At 42.9% G+C, this 22,200-nt stretch overlaps 1 long non-coding RNA gene across 1 annotated transcript in view; it reads right to left on the reverse strand.

Annotated features, from left to right (window-relative positions):
* The window catches only part of LOC120638702, a 303,340-nt gene that overhangs the window by 182,496 nt on the left and 98,644 nt on the right, over positions 1-22,200 (reverse strand). The window contains exon 3 of the long non-coding RNA XR_005660588.1: positions 284-474. This is a non-coding gene — a long non-coding RNA (uncharacterized LOC120638702). The remainder of the gene's footprint in view (positions 1-283; positions 475-22,200) is intronic.

Consider the following 22,200-nt stretch of genomic DNA (forward strand, 5'->3'; position numbering starts at 1 on the left):
TCAGGGTGCTTTGAGGTAGCACTTCTATGAACTCCTTGCCACAATAAATAATGCTACCTGCAATATGTCTTGGGGAGTGTGTCAGCAGCTGCTGTCCTGCCATGAATTTTTATTCTTGGGCCGTCTGGAAGATAGATTCCAGATACAGCATTTTCCCGCACTTAGTGTCAGATCTCTTTACCCCTTTGCCCCGGCAGAATGACAGGGACCACAAATAAAATAAAATAATAAAAAAGTGGCAAAGGAAAAATGGCCAGAGACGAGAGGAAAGCACCACACTCACCTCTCTGCTGTGGGGCCGCTGCAGATGGTCAGCGGCGAGGAGGATGTGGGGGCCAGTTTGGGTGGACGGTGATTGTTTTCTGGGCCCAGTGGAATGAAGAAGCTCTTGGGAGTGGCGAGAGGAAGAAGGAATTTTCCACCAGGTTGAGCAGTGAGTTGGGAGGATGTCTGGAGGATGGGGTCAGGTGCCCACTGCAAGGAAAATGACAGAAATCTGGGTTCAAATGGCAATGTCAGCTGGTTAGCCCCTTGCTCGTGTGGGGAACTACCTTAGGGTACGATGTATGCAAGAGCTCAAGAGAGGGACCCATTACCGAGATAATGGGTCATTTGTTCAATTGTCAGCAGCAAAATGAAACAATAATCCTTACCTGCCCTCACAACACAAATGGATGACAGGCCCAAGATCATTATAATGTATATATAAACTTGCTCAGGCTTATTTACACTGGCTTAAATTCATTTTACTGCTTCGGCGTGCTTATGAACTACGGTTCTTAAAAACAAGCCCATAGATGGGGACTCATTACCTTGAGCCACCCTTCGGAAGATCAGTTGTATTGTTTTTGACAAGAAGGATGAGGAAGAGAGGACAGGAAACCAGCTTAAATCAGAATATTCACCTGCTCAAAGCCCTGGCATTCCTTGGCTAAACTGGAAATTCAACTATGGCACCCCCCCGAGAGATACTATTAACTATGACGGTTTGGGGAGATGCTAGTGCTCAAGATGAGGTCTTCAATTCTGACTCCTAAGAATGGCCTGCAGATCACTCCTAAGAAATTGAGTTTTTCCATCATCCTTCCTGCTTTCTCCAGTTCAAAAAACATTCACTGTTGTCAATTTACTAGTTTACTAGCAGCGGGTCACTCCATTCCACAAGTTGCTTTCTCCTTGTGGTCTGTAACACCCATACAAGGGAAGTCACAGGTGATATATATCTGAGTACTACTCTTTTAACTATTGGTAATTCCTTAATTTACATCTACTGTCTCCTCCATTAGGATATAAGCCCTCAAGGACAGGGGGTCCCATCTACTACTTCTTTGCATATTCCCCAACTATGTACTCCCTAAGCATAGTCACTCAGTAACATGGACTTTTTTTTAAAAAAATGGTATTTGTTAAGCCCTTACTATGTGCTAGGCACTGTACTAAGCTCTGTGATAAATACAAGGCAGGACACAGCTGAAGTCTCACATGGGAGTCACAGTCTTAATACCCATTTTACAGATGAGGTAACTGAAGCAGAGAGTTGTGATGTGACTTACTCAAGGTCACACAGTAGACAAGCGTTAGAGCCAGGATTAGAACTCAGGTCGTCTGACTCCCAGGCTCATGCTCTTTCCGCTAGGTCATAATCATTGTGGTATTTCTTAAGGGCTTACTAAGTGCCAGGGACTCTACTAAGCACTTGGGGGGAATACAAGCAAATCGGGTCGGACACAGTCCCTGTTCCACATTGGGCTCACAATCTTAAGTCCCATTTTACAGATGAGGTAACTGAGGCCCAGAGAAGGGAAGTTACTTGCCCAAGATCACCCAGCTGACAAGCATCGGAGCCAGTACTAGAACCCAGGTACTTCTGATTTCCAGGCCCATGCTCCATCCACTAGAGCATGCTGCTTCCAATGCTAAATAATGATGATGATATTAATATTTCCAGAATGGGGGTGCTGTAGAATCTGTACCCCAATACTGGAAGTCTCAGACCTCCACATGACCAGACTCTGAGGACCAAAGATCTACTGAGCAGCATTCTCACCTCGTGAACACGTGCATTTCACTTTCTGAGGGACTTCATGCCTGGCCTAAGACCAGAACACCCGGTACTGACCTATGAGTGCAATCTGACCTGGATGTCTCCCTTCCACTGCCTAATTGACCCCAGAAGGTAAGAACATTAGGTGTGTAGATAAAAGAAGATTGAAAGGTAACTCTGAATGATCTGCTTCTTCCCCACCTTTCTCTTTAAGTTTCCCAGGTGCAATTGGAAAAACTGGAATATGGTTTTCCCCAGTCAATGTCTCCTGCTGAACAGCGGGGTAGTCTATTCGGCAATCCTCTTGCTCGCCCTGAAGACATCAGGAAGCAGCTATTGCCACACAGCAGACTTAAAGTGGAGGTGATTTACAAGGTCGTTGACAAATGCAAGTATTGATTGGGTATTAAAGTGTCTTGTGATTAATACAGCCTTCGAAGTAATTAGTGCGAAGATCTCTTATATCTCTACATGTTTAAATAATGTATCTGTGAACACAGGCCCCCTGTCAATCATGCTGACGGAGGCCAGGTATCATAGCATCTGATAAGTCACATGGAGATTGGGTCTCTGAAGATCTTTCAAAACCGGGAGCACATTGCTAATTGCTTGGGGTGACCTGTGTTCAAAGGCCAAGGATTCACTTTAGGAGGGGAGGTGGGCCAGGGAGCCAAGGGAATCTTGGATGCTTACGTCTCAACTAGTGACAGTCAACCCTGGAAAAGCTCCGGGTGCAGAAGGGACCTGACCAAGGAGACTTCAGAGGTTTGGACGGAAGTGGGGCCTTTTCCCAACAGGGCCAAAGACTTGCTGCATTCTCCTGCTGGGGTCTCCTTAGTCCTTGGCCATCTGGGCTTTCTCAAGCCATCTGTTTTTGATGTTGCTTGAGCTGCTTCATCACATCTTACAAGAGACTCAGGCTCTTTGGGGCTAGGGATTATTTGAAGGAAAGAGAGACCTAGCTTGTGCCTGGAGACCTAACCGTGTAATTGCTTCCATCTCCCAGTGCTTCCTGACCCAAAAATGAAAGGTTAGTGACTTTCCAAGGTGCTTTGGGTACGTTAAAATTCCTGATTTGGGACATAGTCCTTCCCTAAATGCAAAGAAAACTTGCACCAACGTAAAAGGTTTCCTAAGAGCCAGTGGTTTGGAAAGTAGAAGGAATGGAATTTTGGATATGAATCCCAGATAAAATTAATTCTGCAGGACAGGTGGATGAACTGATGGTTGCTCCATGAAGCAGCTCTGACCTGCATACATCATATCACAGGAAGAAGGAATTTAAGGACCTTGCTAGCTCAGGGAGCTTATGTTTGTACTCCACCCCCCTGCAAGCCTCTTCCACTTCAGAGATTATTACTGACTTGAGGTCTTCCTTTCCAGGCTGGGGAAAATGAATAATTCAAGTGTTTCATACAGGGTTTGGCACAGAGTTGTCTCTTATCCAATATAATAATAAATTATTATAATTAGTAGTAGTTTTATTATTATTAGACCCCTCTCCTTAGGCAGTGAATCTCAGTTATATCTGACAGAGTTTCTGGGACTCCCCAAAGATTATTTCTACTTCCAGGTCAGGGACGTAAGAAGCCCAAAATACCGGTAATTTCAAAGATTATGATGTGAACATTTATCTATGAACTGTCCAGCTACCTATGGGCTCTTCAGTCCCTGGATCTAGTATTTTTTTTATATATCTGTTGAATTTTGGCAAACATGGAAGAGTGGAGGAGTATCAGGGTTAACCTGGAGGGAGGGGAAGCAGGGTTTTAAGCAGTGAGAGATAATTCATTGCACTGCTTCCACTCCATCTTTGCCCCATTTCGATTTTCCCAGTATTTCATTGGTCCAGCTCTTTCTCTGCCTCCTCCTCCTCCTCCTCCTCCCTGCCCCCAGTCAACCTCTAGGCTGAATCTATGCCCTGGCCCAGCACATGGGAGGAAGGGGGTCCTTGATCTCTTTTAAAAATAATTATCATTATAACATTACTTACCCTTTTTTGGTTAAGACCAGGTGAAGTCACTTCAACTTTTTCTTCCCACACCTAAATGGGTGTGTGCAGATTTAGAAATGAACACTTGTCTAAGGTCAAGTTGGACCACTGAGAAAATCCCAATGGGCTGCTCCTATGTGGGCCAAAGTAGGTTGTGGCCACTGGGGGGAACAAGCTGCCAGTAACTAGCATTTGTAGCAAGTAAGGAACCCTTGGAGCCAATAAGCAGATGGATGAGCCGTGACTAGAACAGCTCTTCTCTTCAAACTCCCTTTCCCTTTTCCTCACCACTTTACTTTCATGTGTGTATGATGGGGAATGGTTTATCCCTTTTCTTAGTAATGTTTACTGAACCAGTTGGGCTTGGTACTTCTTCCTTCAACCTGAGAAAACCCAGAGTTGCTTCCTATCAGGTGCTGTATTTCAAACATTTGGTCTAGTCCTATTTTTGATGATTCTTGTGATAAGGCATCCAACTTTTCCTCTGGGAGACAATTCTATCTTTAATAAAACACCGTAGTTCTACTTATGCTTATTTCTCTTAAGCAAACTTCATCCCACAAGGTCCCTCACATCTCCTTGGACCACTCCTCTTCTCATTTGAGCGGCTTGTTCTTTCTACAGGCAGTGCAAACAACAGGATGAACTAGAGTGAAGCGGTCCAAACTGTGCTACGGGATCCAGCATAGAAAAAAAGGGTTATTTTTAAAGTCAACAAAATATATTTTAACACCCTCAGGAACAAAGAGGAAATAGGAAAACAAACTTAAGCAAAGAAAAAGGAAGGTGAAAGGACCCCCTTCCCTCCACCCACCGCCACAAACCCTGGTGGCTAATATGAGTCTATTAAGATAATAGTCTTTTCCTAGTACTCATCAACATATTCCCGAAGAACAATCCACTGTGGGGCTACATTGCCTGGACACTTCCTGTTTACAGCCATATTTAAGAGAACCTATTAGTTCCCATTTGCAGCCCCCCAGGGAGTTGCAAGGGGAAGGTGTTACCACCGAAGCAGGAGACACAAAGACTGCAAAACCATGCTTGGGCACAGTTCAGTCCCTTTCAGTTTGAGGTGCCTGGCCCAGAAGATGAGAAACACAGAAGCATCCCATCCAAGGCAATTTTGACAGAAGTAGCATCCATCAGCCTTTTGGTCAGTCTATTCCTATTTCCTATAAGACTGTTTCCTATAAGGTGTCGTGTTTCCAAACATTTGGTGAGAGCTTCAGATGGCCAGCCCTCCACAAAAGGCCACCAGAGAACTGAGATAATTTTCTGTTTTGTTCCTCAGTTACTGCTTTAAACTCCAGGTTGCAGCCAAGAAATTCCAGAAATTTCAGATCTGCCAAAATAGAAGCAGTTAGAAGCCCTCTCAGAAAATGACCAAAGACCTCAACCCACAGGAAAAAGCTAATGAAGGAATCTGATCAATTTACGACTGAAAAACAGCAATAAAAAAAGAAATACACCTGAAAAATAAATGGTGAAACTGATGCTCAAGCAAAAAAATAAGTGACGTCTTAGCCAGACAAAGCTACTCCTTATGGCTCTGAGTTTAAGAAAACAGAGGTCTCGTGTCCAAGATATTCCCCGAGAAGTGATTTGATTTAGGGTCCGAACCGGGAGTAGAACTGCTGACTCTTAAGGCAAACTTTATATGGAGCATAAATGTAGGACTAAGGGTCTTCTGAACAGAAATGGATGTAGTCTTGTGAATCTGTTTTTTTGAGGTCTAAGAGAGGAAAAACCTGAGGAGGCATGAAAATGAAGCACAGATACAATAGTGATTGCGAACTTAGAAATCACACTGCAGTAAACGAGAATCTTTTACAGAGAAGGAAGAAGCACCAGATTATCAAGTCCTCTGTTTAATAAAGACAGGAAAGTAGAAATGGGATGAACAAGCAATCCTATTTTTACAGTGAGGTTAAGGGTTACAGAAAGATGTAATATTGAGTTTCATTTCTCAGAGATACTCAATAAAATGAAGATTATTCCTAAGGGTGCAGAAGACAACACAAAAATACTGACTGATTATGGCTTTGATTGAATTAGCGAACGGTGAGCTTCAGTAAGGACTACAGATGAGGTTTTCTGGCTTCAGTGTGGCTTTTCTTTTACACAGAAGCTGGGAGTATTGTTCTGCCTTTAGTATTAATCTTGTTTTCCTTCGTCTTGCACCTGCTAATGTTACCTAACAGAGCTATAGCCTTTCCCATTTCCCCTCCCCCTCCCCCCCCCCAAGTTTATTTATTGTGGCTATTTTACCAGCTATTGGCTCAACACACTCCACTCAAATATTCATCATTTAGCTCTCTGGGTAAATCGTATTTAATCAGCACAGGAGAGAAAATAGCATAATTATAGATGCCGGATGCCATTACACTCAGAAGAAATTAAACCTTGTCTCAAGCCGTCCAGCGGTGCCTCTGATGAAAACAAGCAGATTGCATTACTAGTGGGGTTACTGAGAGGTTAGTGGCCATACGGGGCCAACTGCACCTTGTAAGATGTCTGACCCCGATCAGCCGTAAGGAGACGCATACACGCACACACACATGCTCACAAACACACACACACATGCCTCACCCCCGGCCCCCAACACACGCCAGCATCAAAAACTCATCAAATTGGACCTGGAAATGAATCTCTTATTGTTCTGAGCATGTGATAAATGACTGTGTAATAAAGGAAGCTTAATTCACAGAGACGTTAAAATGGTAAATAAATGGGTCTAGAAAATCCAAGCCTTGAAAACTGACAGAGGGAATTCCAATTCCCAATCTTCTTCAGGGCACTTTTCTGCCAATTGAGTCATAGCAGTAGAAACCAATTAAGGAAAATGAAGAAAGAACCTTTGTCCTTTTTCAAGAGATGGAAAGTCATCCATTTGGGGCGTCTTAGATCTTAAGTGTAATGCTCTCCATTTCTATGTCTGGACCTGGCTCCTTTCACCCTCGGAGAAGACATACAAAAGGCCCAAGCCAAAGGTGCACACAGGGAAAACCATGATTAATCCTATCATCTGTCTGTGGTGATTGGCAGACTGACCATTTCTTGAGTGGAAATTCTATCATTTCAATAATGGCTTAAAAATATTTGAGTAACCAGTTGACACAGGAAAAAAAAGTTGTAAAAAAATTACAGCTCTGATTGTGATTCAAAGGATTTCTGGCAAGAGGTGGAAGCAAGAGGATCTGTTTCTTTCAAATCACCTACTGCCAGCTCACCCTCTTTTACATTAACAGATCTCCAGAGTAGCCTGTTCTTCTCTGAAGTTACAAAGGAAGAAAGAAGCCTTTCACCCAGTGCTATCCTTGTCTTTCACCTGGGCCTGATGCCTGGGCTGAAACTAGGCTTCCTGATCTAGAAAAATCAACAATGACAAAAAAGGCAATCGAGCTTTATTTATTATTATTATTCTTTTCTTTTTTTTTTGGCTAATAATGCTTCTGAGGTTTGGATAAGTAACTAAGAGGAAGGAAATCTCCTTCTAGTCCATCCTGCTACCGACAATTAAGAAACCTCAAAGTAATTTTTGAAAATGTCAGCGTCTCATTTAGCAAAAGGATAAATAATAAATGAAGCGTAATCACTGTCCTGGGCTGGTGGTACAGCTTCGCGGTGTCATTAGTAAACTAACGGTATAATATCTTCGTGTCACAGTTTAATTATATCTTGTAATTAGTTTCAGCAATGGATTGCACAGAGTCAGGCCCCCTGAGCTAAACAAAAGGTAATAGAACTTTCAGCGCCCCTGCATAAATCAATTATGAAAGTGTCCCGCGTTATTTGAGGCTTGTTTGCTGCAATTTTATGCACAAAGCCAAGCGGATCCCTCCTGCCCAAGGAGGGCAATTCGCCTTTCCAAATACCTGACTGTGGCTGAGCCAGGCCTCATTCATGCACTTGTACCCGCCCATCCCCAACAGCCCATTGGAGCGTGCTTGGCAGCCAATGCCGCACGTGGGAAAGGGGATGGTCCGAGAGGACCAGCGTGTCTAGGGAAAGCACCGAGTGCCAGGGAGCAAGGAACAAAATGGGAAAGATGTGACGCTCCGGAAGAACGCTTCTCAATGCTCCGAAGAACAAAGGCAAGGAGGTGAAGGGAATCAAAAAGCTGGGCAACGTCGATGCATATGGGTAGGCTGACATGACCCACATTCCTTTATCCTTTGTCCTTTCAACAGCCTGGCTCTTCCCCAGAGGAATCAGCACAGGTTACATGGCAATGGGAAATAGGGAAGGAGAATCCACATCTTTAATTGGATCTAATTCAGGTCCTAGTGAGCTCTGAAACAGCAAAGGGCTTCTGGGAGTAGGAAAGGGCTAGCTGTGGTCACCAAGTCCATGTGTGAGTGTCATGGATCCCCACTGGGGGAAGCTAAGAAGAAACTCAGGGGCGGGGGTTTGGTGAAGTCCAATTGCCACCAATACGTGTGATCGTCTCAGTTTTGATCAACCTGTAAGGGATAGTGGAGAGTGGGGGTGGGGTCCTGGTTCAAAGTCCTCCTGAAATCTGCTTTGAAAGTAAGTCTAGTGCCATGCTGGCCTTTCTGTTTATACAACAACTTACAGGTTTAAATGAAACCCTGCTTGAAAAAGCAGGCTGAATCTTCCTATTGTGAGCACTTCAGCAAATTTAACAAAAGAAAAAGCCCAGGCGAGGAGCAGAAAAAAAAAAGTCCACTCCTCAGACTGGTGTGCTGCAATCTGGCTGGTTGCTATGGTGACATGATGGCTTGTTCACATGGCAACATACCTTAGGTCCACTATTAAAATGATGAGAGTGAACTAGGTTGCATTAAGGATAGCACACTGTATGCTAAAGCAAGTCTTTATCTCCAGAGAGAGCTGGACAGAGACTAGCATACAGTACAAATGAGGGAGAAAAGAAGGAGGAGGAAGAGGTTGGAGGCCTTGAAGAGGGAAAAACCACAGGAGTACAATAACTGTGAATAGAAAGATCTTCAGCTCTGGTTCTAAAGTGAGGGACTGAGACACACATGATGGACAATGAGTTTTCTTTGATGGACAATGGAATTCATCTTCACAGGACCGAGACTGATGTCAGTGCATCAGCCTAATGACCTGAGGTTCTTATATGAAATGTGCATTACAAATGAACTGGCGGCCCCTTCTCTTCATAAAACATCAACAGTAAACTAAACCAAACCCACGGGCTGCCATGACAATGAATAGCTGAGTTGTTTTGCTTGCCACTTAAATAAAATACTCTAATAACTTTGAGGGTGCAAATTATATAGCATTTGTTTTTTTATATAAAAAGTCCATGACAGCCACAGATCTGCATCATATCACATCAGAGCTAGTGGGGAACGTTTTCTTTTGAAATGGTGCTTTTATACTTTAACGTAGGAGCTTTTATTATTTTTTTTTCTTGCTGACATTGAGAGGGTGGTGATAATTCTGCAGATATTATTCCAACAGCCCTGCCTAGGTTCCCGTGCTTGATTGCTCTCTGCTGTTTAGCATTTGCTGGTGTGGCATTTGTAATAGACAACCAGGAATTACAGGGTTATAGAATTCCGCTGAGGGTTTCAGGTGATATAAACTATGGAGTGATGCCTGAATCACTGGAATTCCCTCCCATCTGCACGCACTCTGCCACCTCTCCGTGGACAGTTGTGTCTTATTTTAAAATCTCATCTCCATAAAGAGAAGGGAAGGGCCACCGCAAAACCCAAGGCGTCAGGCTGCCAGTTTGCAGTTACTGAACTCTCCCTTCCCTCCTTCTGAATGAAGTGACAAACCCAACGGTCCCACATTCAGTAGTTTTCTCCTTCTTCCAGCCCTTCCTGGGTTTCTCACCCTTCATCCTCCTACCCCATTCTTTTCATTTATTTGTTGTTTCCAAACCTTACTCCCCCATCTGCTTTCTTGACTCCACTGTACGTGTGTTTGGTCTCTTTGCGTTGCGTAATCTGATACAATAAATACCTTATTCACCTTGTGGGCTTGGTGGCAAGAGTAAATTCCTGCTCTGCTTAATTTTGAGGTGCATGGGAACTGATGGTTTGTAGATATTATGCTCCTAGTGGGCAAGGGGCACTGTGACAGTTGAATATGAGTGTTCCCGGGATAGAGCACTATGCAGATGAGAACTTAATGCCTGCTTTTTGATGACACTGTCCTATAGACTTCCTCCAATTTTGCTTCCGGTCTAGAAAGTGAGGGCAAGGCACCTATTTTCTTGGCTAATGGATGCTACAAATCAATTAATTAATCATATTTATTGAGTGATCACTGAATGTAGAGCATTATACTAAGTGATTGGGAGAGTAGAGTATAACAGAACTGGTAGGTATGTTCCCTGCCCACAGGGAGCTTACAGTCTGGAGGGGGAACCTTACAGTCTAGAGGGAGAGAAGCCTGGGCAGGAACATGATATTTTTTGGCTTGATTTCCCTAGTGACAAAATGCCAGCTTTGTCCCTCTCCCGGTAACACAGTGGGCAATAATCACCTCATAAGGATGGTAAACTGTATGCAGAAGAAAAGGAAACCTTCTGGTGTCTATCAACTTATCATGACAGCTGCACTCGTGTTTCCTCCTGAGGACCAAAATAACTACAAAGTGTATGAAATCGTTAAGCACATAAAAATCCCGGAGGTAGAGGCTGAGAATAAAACTCATGATTTCCCAACCGAAAGGCATCAAAGCCCCATCCCTCACAGTTCATTTGCTTCCCTTCGCTCGGCACATAGCCGATGTGGGGAGATTTGACTTTGCTCAGTAAGCAGGCAGCATCACACACACACTCACACCACCCTCCCCCTCCTCAGGAAAGGAATATAAAGGTGAGCAAGCTGACCTAACCAGCCCTACCAGACTGGGATGCATAATGAAGGGATGTGGGGAAGCGAGAACCAGGTGAAACCAGTCATAAAGCTCAGAGGGAAGAGAAACATCAGAATCCTCATGACGGCGTTTGCGGCCTGTGATGTACTTTTCACACGTTTAGCGGCACAGCAGCTCAGTTTAAAGCAACTTTCCCATTTAAATGTGCCATAACAGAATAATAAGGTTATACAGCATAACTTGATAGAGGGACATACCAGAAGGAAGGGTGATAGAAATATACTGGGATTTTGAAAGTGGACTATGTAGATTGGAATTACCCATCCTGATGCTGCTCCTGACGATGAAACCCAGAACAATCTTGTCTGAGCCCAGTACAGGGAGGAATAACCCCTGGCATGCAGTCTACGTAAGCTGCTTTTTACTTAACAAATGAATCCATTTTTCACCTATTACTCAGTAAGCAAATAGGGGTAAGGGGGCTGACAGTGACATTGTTTCCTCTATGATCCGTTATGGCAAATTGTAATTGGTATTTGTTAAGCACTCACTATGTGCCAAGAACTTTGCTAAGCACTGGGGTGGGTACAATGCAAGCTGATCAGATACCACCCCTGTTCCACATGGGGGCTCAAGGCCTGAGGGGAAGGGAGAACAGATATTTCACCCCCATTTTTACAGATGAGGAAACTGAGGCAAAGATAATTTAAGTGACTTGTCCAAGGTCACACAACGGGCAAGTGTGAAGCCTGGTCTCCTGCTTCCCAGCCCTGTGCTCTCAACCCTGTATTCTATCCAGCAGGCCACACTGCTTCTAAATTAGGTGAGTCTCACTGCCAGTGCAACTTTCAGCTGCATGCCAAAATCTTTCCTCCATGACTCTGGTGGCAGTTCAAAGCAAAGAGAGTTCTGCCATTCTGATTTCTATTTTCCTGGCCCCGTCATCTGAGAGAGCCAGGAGGTTATACACAGCTGATTCCTCTGACATCCAATTTTGATCCATTTCCTATTGATGATAAAGAGTGGTTATTCCTCAATGTTTCTCACAGTTGTACTGGCTTTGTGGCGGAAATATCCCAGATGATTATGCTGAAATTAGGGCATTTTGTCAGTTTAATGCTCAGATGGTTATTTTTGTTTCTGACAGCCATTAAATGCTCGCCAAAGGGCCACTCGACACCAATAGCACACCTGTGTTTATCCTGGTTTACAGGCAACAGCTGTCAGTGCTCCTCAATGACTTTCTCGTTGCAATATCTTTGAGAAGCAGCGTCACCTGATGGAAATAGTAAGGGTCTGGGAGTCAGAGGACCTGGGTTCTATGACCAGGTCTGGCACAAGACTCTTTACTTCTCTGTGCTACAGTTTCCTCAAAAATGAGGACTCAATACTTGTCCTCCCTCCTACTTAGACTGTGAGCCAATTTGCGACAGGGACTGCGTTTGACCCAGTTATCTTGTATCTACCCCATTGCTTAATACAGTGCTTGGCACATAGTAAGTGCTTAACAAATACTTATGTTATCATTATGATTAATCGACACCACGAGAGACATGGTTCTTGAGGTCAATTTGCTCACTTTTGGGCATGTGAAATTGAATTTTCTCTGAACCATTCAGGAACCAGGAAACTCTGGACTGAGGCAGAGAGCAAGAGCACAGAGAGACTTTTGCCAGTGGAGGACAGACCCCCTAAGTGAGAGCTACCTGAAGGAGATAGATGACAGTCCACAGGGGACAATTGACCAGTGGAAAAGAGAATCGATTAAAAGATGAAAATCTAATGATGGAAAATGTTTCAAGCATTCTAGGGTGGGAATGAAATGAACCATAACTCTCAAATGTGGATGCCATTAGTTAACCTTATCAAGCTCATGTACGTGTACGACTACCTCAGTGGTATTCACTGAGCACTTACTGTGTACAAAGCACTGTATTAAGTGCTGGGGAGAATACAACAGAGTATTCTCTGCCCACCAAGAGCTTACTTTGTTAAAGGCTACAGGCTACCACCACCATCGTCATCGATGGCATTTATTGAGCGCTTCCTATGTGCAGAGAATTGTACTAAGCACTTGGGAGAGTACAACAGAATACTGGTACTCATGTTCACTGCCCACAAGGAGGTTACATTAACAAAGACTCGAGGCCAGGACTACTATTACCCTTTTTGCGAAGGCCTCTGGTGGGCATTCTCAAATGGAGAGCCAAAAGAGTGGAATGGAATCAAGAGTTGCAATGTCCGAAGGGTGATTTACGAGATTCACTTGGGCTGCCCAGCAACCCTCTTAAAGAAGACTGGATTGAAAGCATCACTGTCAAGTGCAAGCTCACTGTGGGCCGTGAACGTGTCTACCAACTTTATATTGTACTCTCCCAAGTGCTTAGGACAGTGCTGTGCATACAGTACTCAATAAATACAACTGATTTAAATGGGGTGACTCCCAACATTTTATAACTCAGAAAGTTCCAGAGAACAACATGAAGTAATTTGAAAGCATCCCATATTGCACGAGAGGATTGCCCAGAGTAGAACGTGGGGAAATACTAAGGAAACAGCACTCTTGGCAAAATGAAATGTGGCTGTGGATAAATATTCAAGCCCACCCAGGCTGTACTCAGAGGTTACCAAAATAGTCAAAGTGAAACTTTAAACACTACCCACAGTGTGAGGGAGATACATTACTTGGAAAATATTGTAGGAATTTATGTTGGTGGAATATGCCTTATGGAAGCTTAATAAATAATATTTGCTTCCTTCTTATGGGATATGTAAACCCAGTCTTATAGGAGTTAAAGAGGGAAAAAGTGCTTCAAATCTCCACATTCTAGTTTTTCATCTTTTGGTCCCACTCAGTCCTAACTTACCCATCATTCCAAAAATGGGAGAATTTAGCTCACGATGCTCAGGGATGATAAGCTCAATCAGCCACATCATTAGTACTGTTTTTCTCCAGAACAGCAACCCAAAAGGTTGTGGACATCCCATCACGTTTCCCTAAGGTTGCTTAGCTGGACTTTTCCTTCTATGAAAACCCAAACAGAATAACAAGACTGAGCCAGCATGATACCTCATTACTCAGAGATGGAGTCACCTTTATGCCCAACTCAAACTTGGCAGGCATATGTGTCAAGTGCTGAGCTGTTCCTGAATGAAACCTTTCTAATCGATTGCTATAGCAATTTCACATACTCTCTCTGCATGATTTAACTGAATTTAGCGCATTGTAGACATTTTGCTTCCTGTCACTCTTTCCAGCAGCCAATTTTTGCAATACCGGTATTCTCACAGGTGGAGGCTACACCCCCTCCACCCAAATCATTGTAGATGCCAGTCAAAGTTCCCCCGATACTATTTTCGGCACCTAGGAGAACATCCTGTTGGGGTGAAAGTACTCAAAGCCACTATATTTTCCCAGCTCTCAACCCTTTCACCAAGGTTGTTGGGTCCATTTTATTTTTAACTATTGCTCTTTTTTTTTAAGATAGAGAGCTGCAGGGGCTTCTTTGCCTAGGTGTCAGTTAATCATTAAAAAAAGAAAAGAAACTTAAGATACATCTTAAACCTATTATCATAAATATATCCACTGGATGTTAGGTTATGATGGTAGAAGAGTGGAAACTCTAAAGTCTAAAAGATCCATTTTAAAGATTTTTGTTTAAATATCCATTTGAGATGATATTTGGACCTTTAATCAAAAAAGTCAGTCCTTATCCAGCAATAATTTCATTAACGTATGACTATGGTCAATTTGAACTCACAAGTCCTTATCAAGCTTCTCACTGAAAATTCTGATCACATGAAATACAGCTCTGAAAAACTGAGAAAAACTATGGCAAAAGTAAAGGGACCTGCCCAGAGGAGGCAGACAGCTGACAGGGATTACCCCCATCTCATTTTCTTTTTGCTGAAAATCCTCCACTTATTACCATACTGAAAGAGAAAAGCAAGAAAGGGAGGCTGCAAGAGAACACCATTTTCAAGTTACTTCATCTATCTGCGCCCAAATCACTTTAAATGGACAAAGAAGTCCCATTCTGTTATTTCCCTTATTTTCAGCATATTACCAGGTGGAGAGGATTCTCAGGTAGCTTGATTCAAGTGCAAATGTCATCAGCTAGGAATAGTCTTTATTGAGCACCCCCTGGATGTAAAGCACAGTAATAAATGTGTGGGAAGTACAAACCCGGAAAATGTCACTTTCTCTGCTCACCAGGAGCTTACCCTCTAATGGGAAAGACAGACAGAAGGGTATTTACAAACAGAGTAATCTAAACAATCACTGATCGAACAATCAAATACAAGTACATACTTAAGTGGTTAAAATGAGTAGAAATGAGGACAGGAGCTCTAGAGTTGGTTGATGGACTTATAGCTAGAATGTTTTCTTAGTAGCAGCGTGGCTCAGTGGAAAGAGCATGGGCTTTGGAGTCAGGGCTCATGAGTTCGAATCCCAGCTCTGCCACTTGTCGGCTGTGTGACTGTGGGCAAGTCACAACTTCTCTGTGCCTCAGTTCCCTCATCTGTAAAATGGGGATTAAGACTGTGAGCCCCACGTGGGACAACCTGATTCCCCTATGTCTACCCCAGCGCTTAGAACAGTGCTCGGCACATAGTAAGCGCTTAACAAATACCAACATTATTATTATTATTATTATTAGTAAACAGCAGTAATGAGTAAATCCCAGATATTTTTTCTGCCCACATCTGGCAAAAAATCCCTTCTCGATTCTCACTTAGTCTCTCTCCCCCATCTACCTCTCTCTCTCTCTCTCTCTCTCTAAGTATATATGATGCTACTGACAATAGATGAGTTAATAATTCACAAGAACCTGAGTAGGTTCAAACAAACTCCTTGAAGAGAGGAGAGTAGTAAGGATGCCTTTGCTGTTCAGTTTCTAAATTTAAGGCTGATGAGCTCTTATCATCTTTGGTGCTTCTTTCTGTGTGTTCTGACACATGAGAACTGGGAGGCTAGTTCCCATAAACAGGGACTGTTAAGAACAGAGGTACAATGGGAGGTGTTTAAGGATTTCCTTCTCGCTCTTCCCTCCCTCACCCTCCATCCCACTTCATGTCGACTTTATTTTCAAGTTTCACTCAATGATGGAGTTGTTTCTTAGCTTCTTGTGCACTTAGCCATTTAATTAAAGCAATCCATATTGAATTCACGTCCAGATGCCTTGACCGGTAGAGCCAGATCCTCATTGGCATGCCAGCTGCTCAAAGAGGAACACGGCCCCTTGCATACTAATCGGGAGAGCAGGCAGTGATTCATCAGCCTATGATACTGCTCCAGCATCTACAAGCACTTATGACATGTAATTGGTGGTGCATAAGCAAGCCAGGCCACATTAAAAACCCTACAGATAGTCAGAGATAAAAATTAATGACTTTTGCTTTGTGTAATCCTGCATGCATTGGTGGGAATGGGAAAGGGCGGGGGGCGGGATTAATGGGCAAATCTAAGTAGACACAAAGGAACAAAGGCTTTACTGGCCTTGTTTACGTACCGAACAATAAAAAACACAAGTGACAAGTTATGGGAAAGGCAAGTGCGAATTTTCGGCACGAGTGAGTTGGAAGACTGCTTGCAGTTCATTATGGATTCCAAATTTCCATATTCATTATTCCAAAACAAACCTCCTTAGTAGGCTCTTCTGGGACCAGCCAGAACAGTTCTTATTATTCATCTTTCACTAGTTGTGAGGTTGACATTATCAGGGCTGTGCCACACTCTCCCTTCAGGATATGCAGGGCATTGAGGCCATGGCTTCTTTGGGATGCAGAGCAAATCTTGGACAGGACCAAGGGAACTAAATGGGATCAAGAAGAGTCAGCTGGGGAGTGTACATACAAATCCAAGGTGGCAGGGGCAGTCTGGGGGCAGGCTTAGACAATAAAAGTGTCTGGGTGGGTACCTGCCGTCTTATGGTGGGACGTGGCCGCTGTCTCGTAAAGAAGGGAAAGCTTGTGAGGGATGGATAAGACCTAGAATAAAATCGGAGAACCAGGCAGCGAAGAAATAGTGAATGGAGAGTGACTGAGGAAATGAATGTAGCTAACAAGGAAGGAATCTGAACTCCCAGGGTAGCCTTGGAAGGTGTAAGTAACCAAATCACTGAGACGATATCGGCAGAGCTGTAGTTCATGGAGACAGGTGTACTGGGGGAAACTGAAAGTAGAGGTAACCAATTAATGCTAGTCATAGGTTCAACAGCGTGGGGTTTGAGGGAACGTTTGAATCTCTATTAATTTTAGTGTAACCTGGGAAACTTCAGGATTAGCTTTCTATTCTCAGGATGGATGCTGATTGTTTTTTAGGAGCCTTCTTTAGGTCAGTATTGGATATGACTTAATTTTGCATCCTGGGTTGAGCTGGAGTAGTTTGAAGGGTTAGGGAAGGGAGTGGTGGGTATGGTCATGGAAATAGTGCACAAGGGTAAGGGGAGGAAGCTGGTAGTGCTGGGAAGGGTTAGACACCATTAAATGTTTAGAACTGTAGTTTAGTGAAGGGCCCTGGAAGTGATCATTAAAAGACAGAGAGATGCTAGAGTATAATGCAGTTTGGACTCAACTATCTGCTTGGCTATCTGGACCATTCCCTCTCCAAATGAAATCTCGTGTCAACCCACCCTAAATCTTGCTGTTTTTCTCAGTCTCCCCAGGGCAGTGAAAGGTATCTGGAGTTAGAGCCATCCCTTTGATCTAAATCCTGATGAATCAACATGTTCAATAGGAACATTTTCTGCGGGTCCCTGGGAAAATTTCCCTCAGCCTCAAAACAACAAAAGAAAAAAAATCTGGGGATAGCAACTGAGAGAAAAGAAAGAGGGAACTGGACAAGGAAAGTCAGTGCTTCTATAATGCAGGGTTTGTATTCCTGAATAAATGGATGATACAGAAAACTCACATTATAACACACACTCTTGTGTTAATGCCAGTTACGTGTGCAGAGCTGGTTTTTCTGAGACCCCACTGGATTGTGGAAATAATTTTCCTTAGTAACCTAATAGGGTTCCTTTCAAAATCTGTAATGAAAACATGTGTTGTAGAATTGATTACATATACACACATACATGCATGTATTTACATACATATATGTATGGATGGATGTGTGTTTATGTGAAGGGCTACCTCATAACATAAAGATGCATAGTATAGATACTAGCTCACTTATCTAGGTAATTTTTAATTTTGTCAAGTATATATTATATATATATATATATATATATATATATATATATATATATAAAGAGAGAAAGAGAGCACAGTCTTTCCAGTAAAAAGATGACACAACTGACAGTAATGTGTTATCAGTGTATATGGGTGAGGCTGATAAAACCAGTATGTGACTGACAATCTTGTACACATCACGTGCATGCAGAGAATACTTCTTGCTGCATTAGTTCATGTGCTACCCTCAGTGCCTGACTCTGTTTTCTTTTCTCTCCATTTCACAATATTTACCCAAGTCCCTGGTTTAAGACAGCCATACCATTTCTAATTGCCGCAAGCCGGCCTGTCCTCTCCTCTGCAGTCGTCTCCAACTCAATTGCTACGTCACACCTTAAGAGGTTTGCTCTCTTTGTGACATTTATGCTTTTCTTTGGTCCACCCTATCTACAGTCGGTCCATTTCAGCATCTTATTTACAGCTACCTACCCCATTATTACAAATTCTCTCATGAAATTCCAGCCTTGAGTAACTCAAATAATACAGTTGTATATAAATTGCCAGTAGACCCAGCAGTCTTTAAGGCAGAAGTGAAGGCTTTACAAAAAGGTATATAAAAAGTGGGCAAGAGAACAGCAGTGTCACCTACTGAGGAGGGTACGTAGAAATACTTTGCTAAATGGGCATAGGCTTAACCTGTAATTCCAGATAGCTCATATTTCACAATGCTGGATATCCTCTCACTCACCAAAATCCCATTCTTTCTTCTGTCTGCTTGTGCCACTTCCTCTCTGCCTTGCCCTCTTTATCTCTCTTGCACCCCTTCCCTATTCTGGACCCTCCCCTTTCCCCAGCCTGCCGCCATCTAGTTTCAGACCAGGGGAAACCCATTCACTTTAATCAGGATATAATCATGAGGGGAAGCAATCTCCTGTAACCCTCAACCCAACCTATCAGTCAGTCATATTTACTGAGTACTTACAGTGTGCAGAACACTGTACTACGTACTTGGGAGAGTAAAGTATAGCAGAGTTGGTAGACCCGTTCCCTGCCCACAGTGAACTTACTGTCCAGAGGGGAAATTTACTGCTTCCGACACATACCCTGTTGACTCCCAACAATAAAATGTTTGGTACCAACCCCTCATGCATTGCCTTGAAAACAAAGCTTCTAAAGTTTGTGACATTAAGAAACAAGTGGTTCCCTTTAAGAAGCATGTTTAGGTGGGGATTAATGAATACAGAAAAGAGATATAGTAGTAATAGCATTTATTAAACACTTACTGTGTGCAGAGCACTTTACTAAGCACTGGGAGAGAATAAATAAACAGGAGGGAATTAGACATGGGCCCTGTCCCTCGGGGGCTCATGATCTAAGGTGTATGGTAGAAAGAAGTTCTCCACAAATCACCACCTGTCTGCCCCAAAGGAAAGAATCTTAAAAGAAGTCACATACTCTGATCTAAGAAACTGGCCTCATATTGACTGTGTAAGTACGGGGATTATGCAAACTACTTTGTCAGTTGCTTATTAACCAGTTAAAGGTTCTGTTTCCCTCATCGGAAGGGAAACAACCATGGCAGAGAGTTGCCAGCCATTATTTTCCTTAAAAAGGAATTGTGAGGTGTTGGGATCATCCTTACTCCCCAAAAGGGTTTTCCTGCATCTTGATCCAGTAATCCAACTGGTTGCTGAAGCCCCGAGGTGGAGCCACAGCAAAAGAATCTGAAATTTTCTCTGCTTCTGATCCAAATCCATCACAAATAGCTAGATCCCTCTGACTATTTTCCAATGAAAGCGTTAGATAAAAATACGGTCGAGAACTGTGGTTTAGGCAACACACTGAGAATAAAATCTGGTCAGTGGGGTGGGGTGAATATGTTTATAACTGTTCTGCATGACTGTCACAGCATCTAGCTCAAAGAAACAAAAACAAATATAATTTACAGTAAGGATTTCTCCAGCTTCCTGGTAGCATCTCTTAGCCAGGAAAAAAGGGGAGCCAACGCTAACAACCAGCAACTTTTTCACTGGTCTAAAGGTGATGCCTGTTGGGTCCTAGTTATCATCTTAGTTGTCCCCATTGGCCTCCTTCCCATCCCTTCCACTCCACTCTCATCCAACAGATCCACAACAGCAATAAGGCTGCCATTTACTAGGTTTCTTCTTCTCTCTTCCCTGTGTCCAGTCTATCTACACAGTCTATGCATTCTCACAAAGCTATTTTAACCTAGAATATCTTGAACTGTATTTCTAAATCATCAAGAAATCACCTGGCAAGAAATCAGACAGTGCTAGAAGTATTGGAAAAATCACGCTGAGCTCATCCAGCATGACATGAGATTAGATGGTATATTGTGTCACTTTGGCCCAAAGAAATTAAGCCTAACTGTGCACATATTATAATAAAGCAAACAGTTATTTTATTGCAGTGTGCAACTGTCACAGTTTTAGATTTCTGGTTGGCCTGGGATTATAATACATTAATTGTATACCCTGATTGCAAAACCTCTGAATCTGGGTTACCTGGATGGTTTGAGCTGAGATGAAGTGATCTAATTAAAGCCAAAAACATGTAGAAAGGCACAGGTTGGAAAAGTTTGACTTCTTTTTATCGATTAAAAATAATAAGCATTTATTAGATACCACTGCTGGACTAGAAGTCAAGCAAACATCAATCAATCAAGCGTTTATTAAGTATCATTACAGAAAGCACTATACTAGGCACTGGAGAAGTCCTACGGAATACACAAAAATGATTGTAAGGCAAGATGGTGGCTTTACAACCTAAAGTGGGTGGTACAAGGGATATCAAGCATAAATGTCCTTTCTGTCCATGGCTATTATTACCAATGACAATTCTTTTTCATTTAGACAAACTCTCTTTTCTTTAAATAATGTTTGTGATGCTGATTTGCTGTTTCTTATTTCAGTAATAAAAAATGCATAGAATAATTTTCCTAGTTTCTTCTTTCCACAGCCACCAATTTTTTTTTATGCTATTTGTTAAGAACTTACTCTGTGCCAGGCACTGTACTAAGTACTGGGATAGATGCAAGTTAACCAGCTTGGACACTTTCCATGTCCCTCATGGGTTTACAGACAATCCTCATTTTACAGATGAGGTAACTGAGGCACAAAGAAGTCAAGTGACCTGTCTAAGGTCACGCAAGCAGATAAGCTGCAGAGCCGGGGAGAGCCTTTTAAATCCTATGACGTGTGTACTCCTTCCTGCTTTATCTTTGTTCTTGCCCCAACTTTCAATATCCATACATAATTTTTGTCTGTTTCTCTGTTAAGCTTCTTGAGAGTGAATGACTGCCTTTCTACTGTTGTACTAATCTCAAGAGCATTGTACAGTGCTTAGAACTAAGCAGTTGCTCAATAATTATGATTGACCAATTGATACCTGGTTAAACCCTATATAATTCTATTTCAGTTCTTACCCATAATAATAATAATAATGTTGGTATTTGTTAAGCGCTTACTATGTGCCGAGCACTGTTCTAAGCGCTGGGGTAGACACAGGGGAATCAGGATGTCCCACGTGGGGCTCACAGTCTTAATCCCCATTTTACAGATGAGCTAATTGAGGCACAGAGAAGTTAAGTGACTTGCCCACAGTCACACAGCTGACAAGTGGCAGAGCTGGGATTCAAACTCAAACTCAAAATACCCATCCACTGTATGTACGCAAGTCAGAGGATTAGCCTTACTGAATTCTCCAAATAACTAGTCTCAGTCCATTTTATTCTTGCACAGTCTTTACCTGAATGGAGATTTCAAGGAGAGCAACCACTCTCTCCACTGAGCGAAACTTTCAGATGGCCCCAAAACACTGGGACGGTTCTATTAGTTCAGCCACGCAAATACTTTTGGGCCCACATCCAACTCCTGCCCAAGTTGGAAGGGTAGATTGGGGGCCCATCTGGCTTCAGAAGGTACTTGTAAAGTTACGCTTGGACATGTCATTCCACAGAGAGTGATCACGGGGGTTTGAAGTGGAACCAGCCAGGTAGCATAATGGCTTTTCCAGGGAGTGCCCTGTTACTGCTGGAAAATCATCTAGGTTCCGCTCTGCCCACATACAGTCCTCTGCACACAGTAAGCACTTATTAAATACGATTGAATGAACCCACCCAGGCCAAAGTATACTTGGAAGG

This window comes from Ornithorhynchus anatinus, chromosome 11 (assembly GCF_004115215.2).
Source record: "Ornithorhynchus anatinus isolate Pmale09 chromosome 11, mOrnAna1.pri.v4, whole genome shotgun sequence".
In the NCBI taxonomy this organism is placed as follows: Eukaryota; Metazoa; Chordata; class Mammalia; order Monotremata; family Ornithorhynchidae; genus Ornithorhynchus; species Ornithorhynchus anatinus.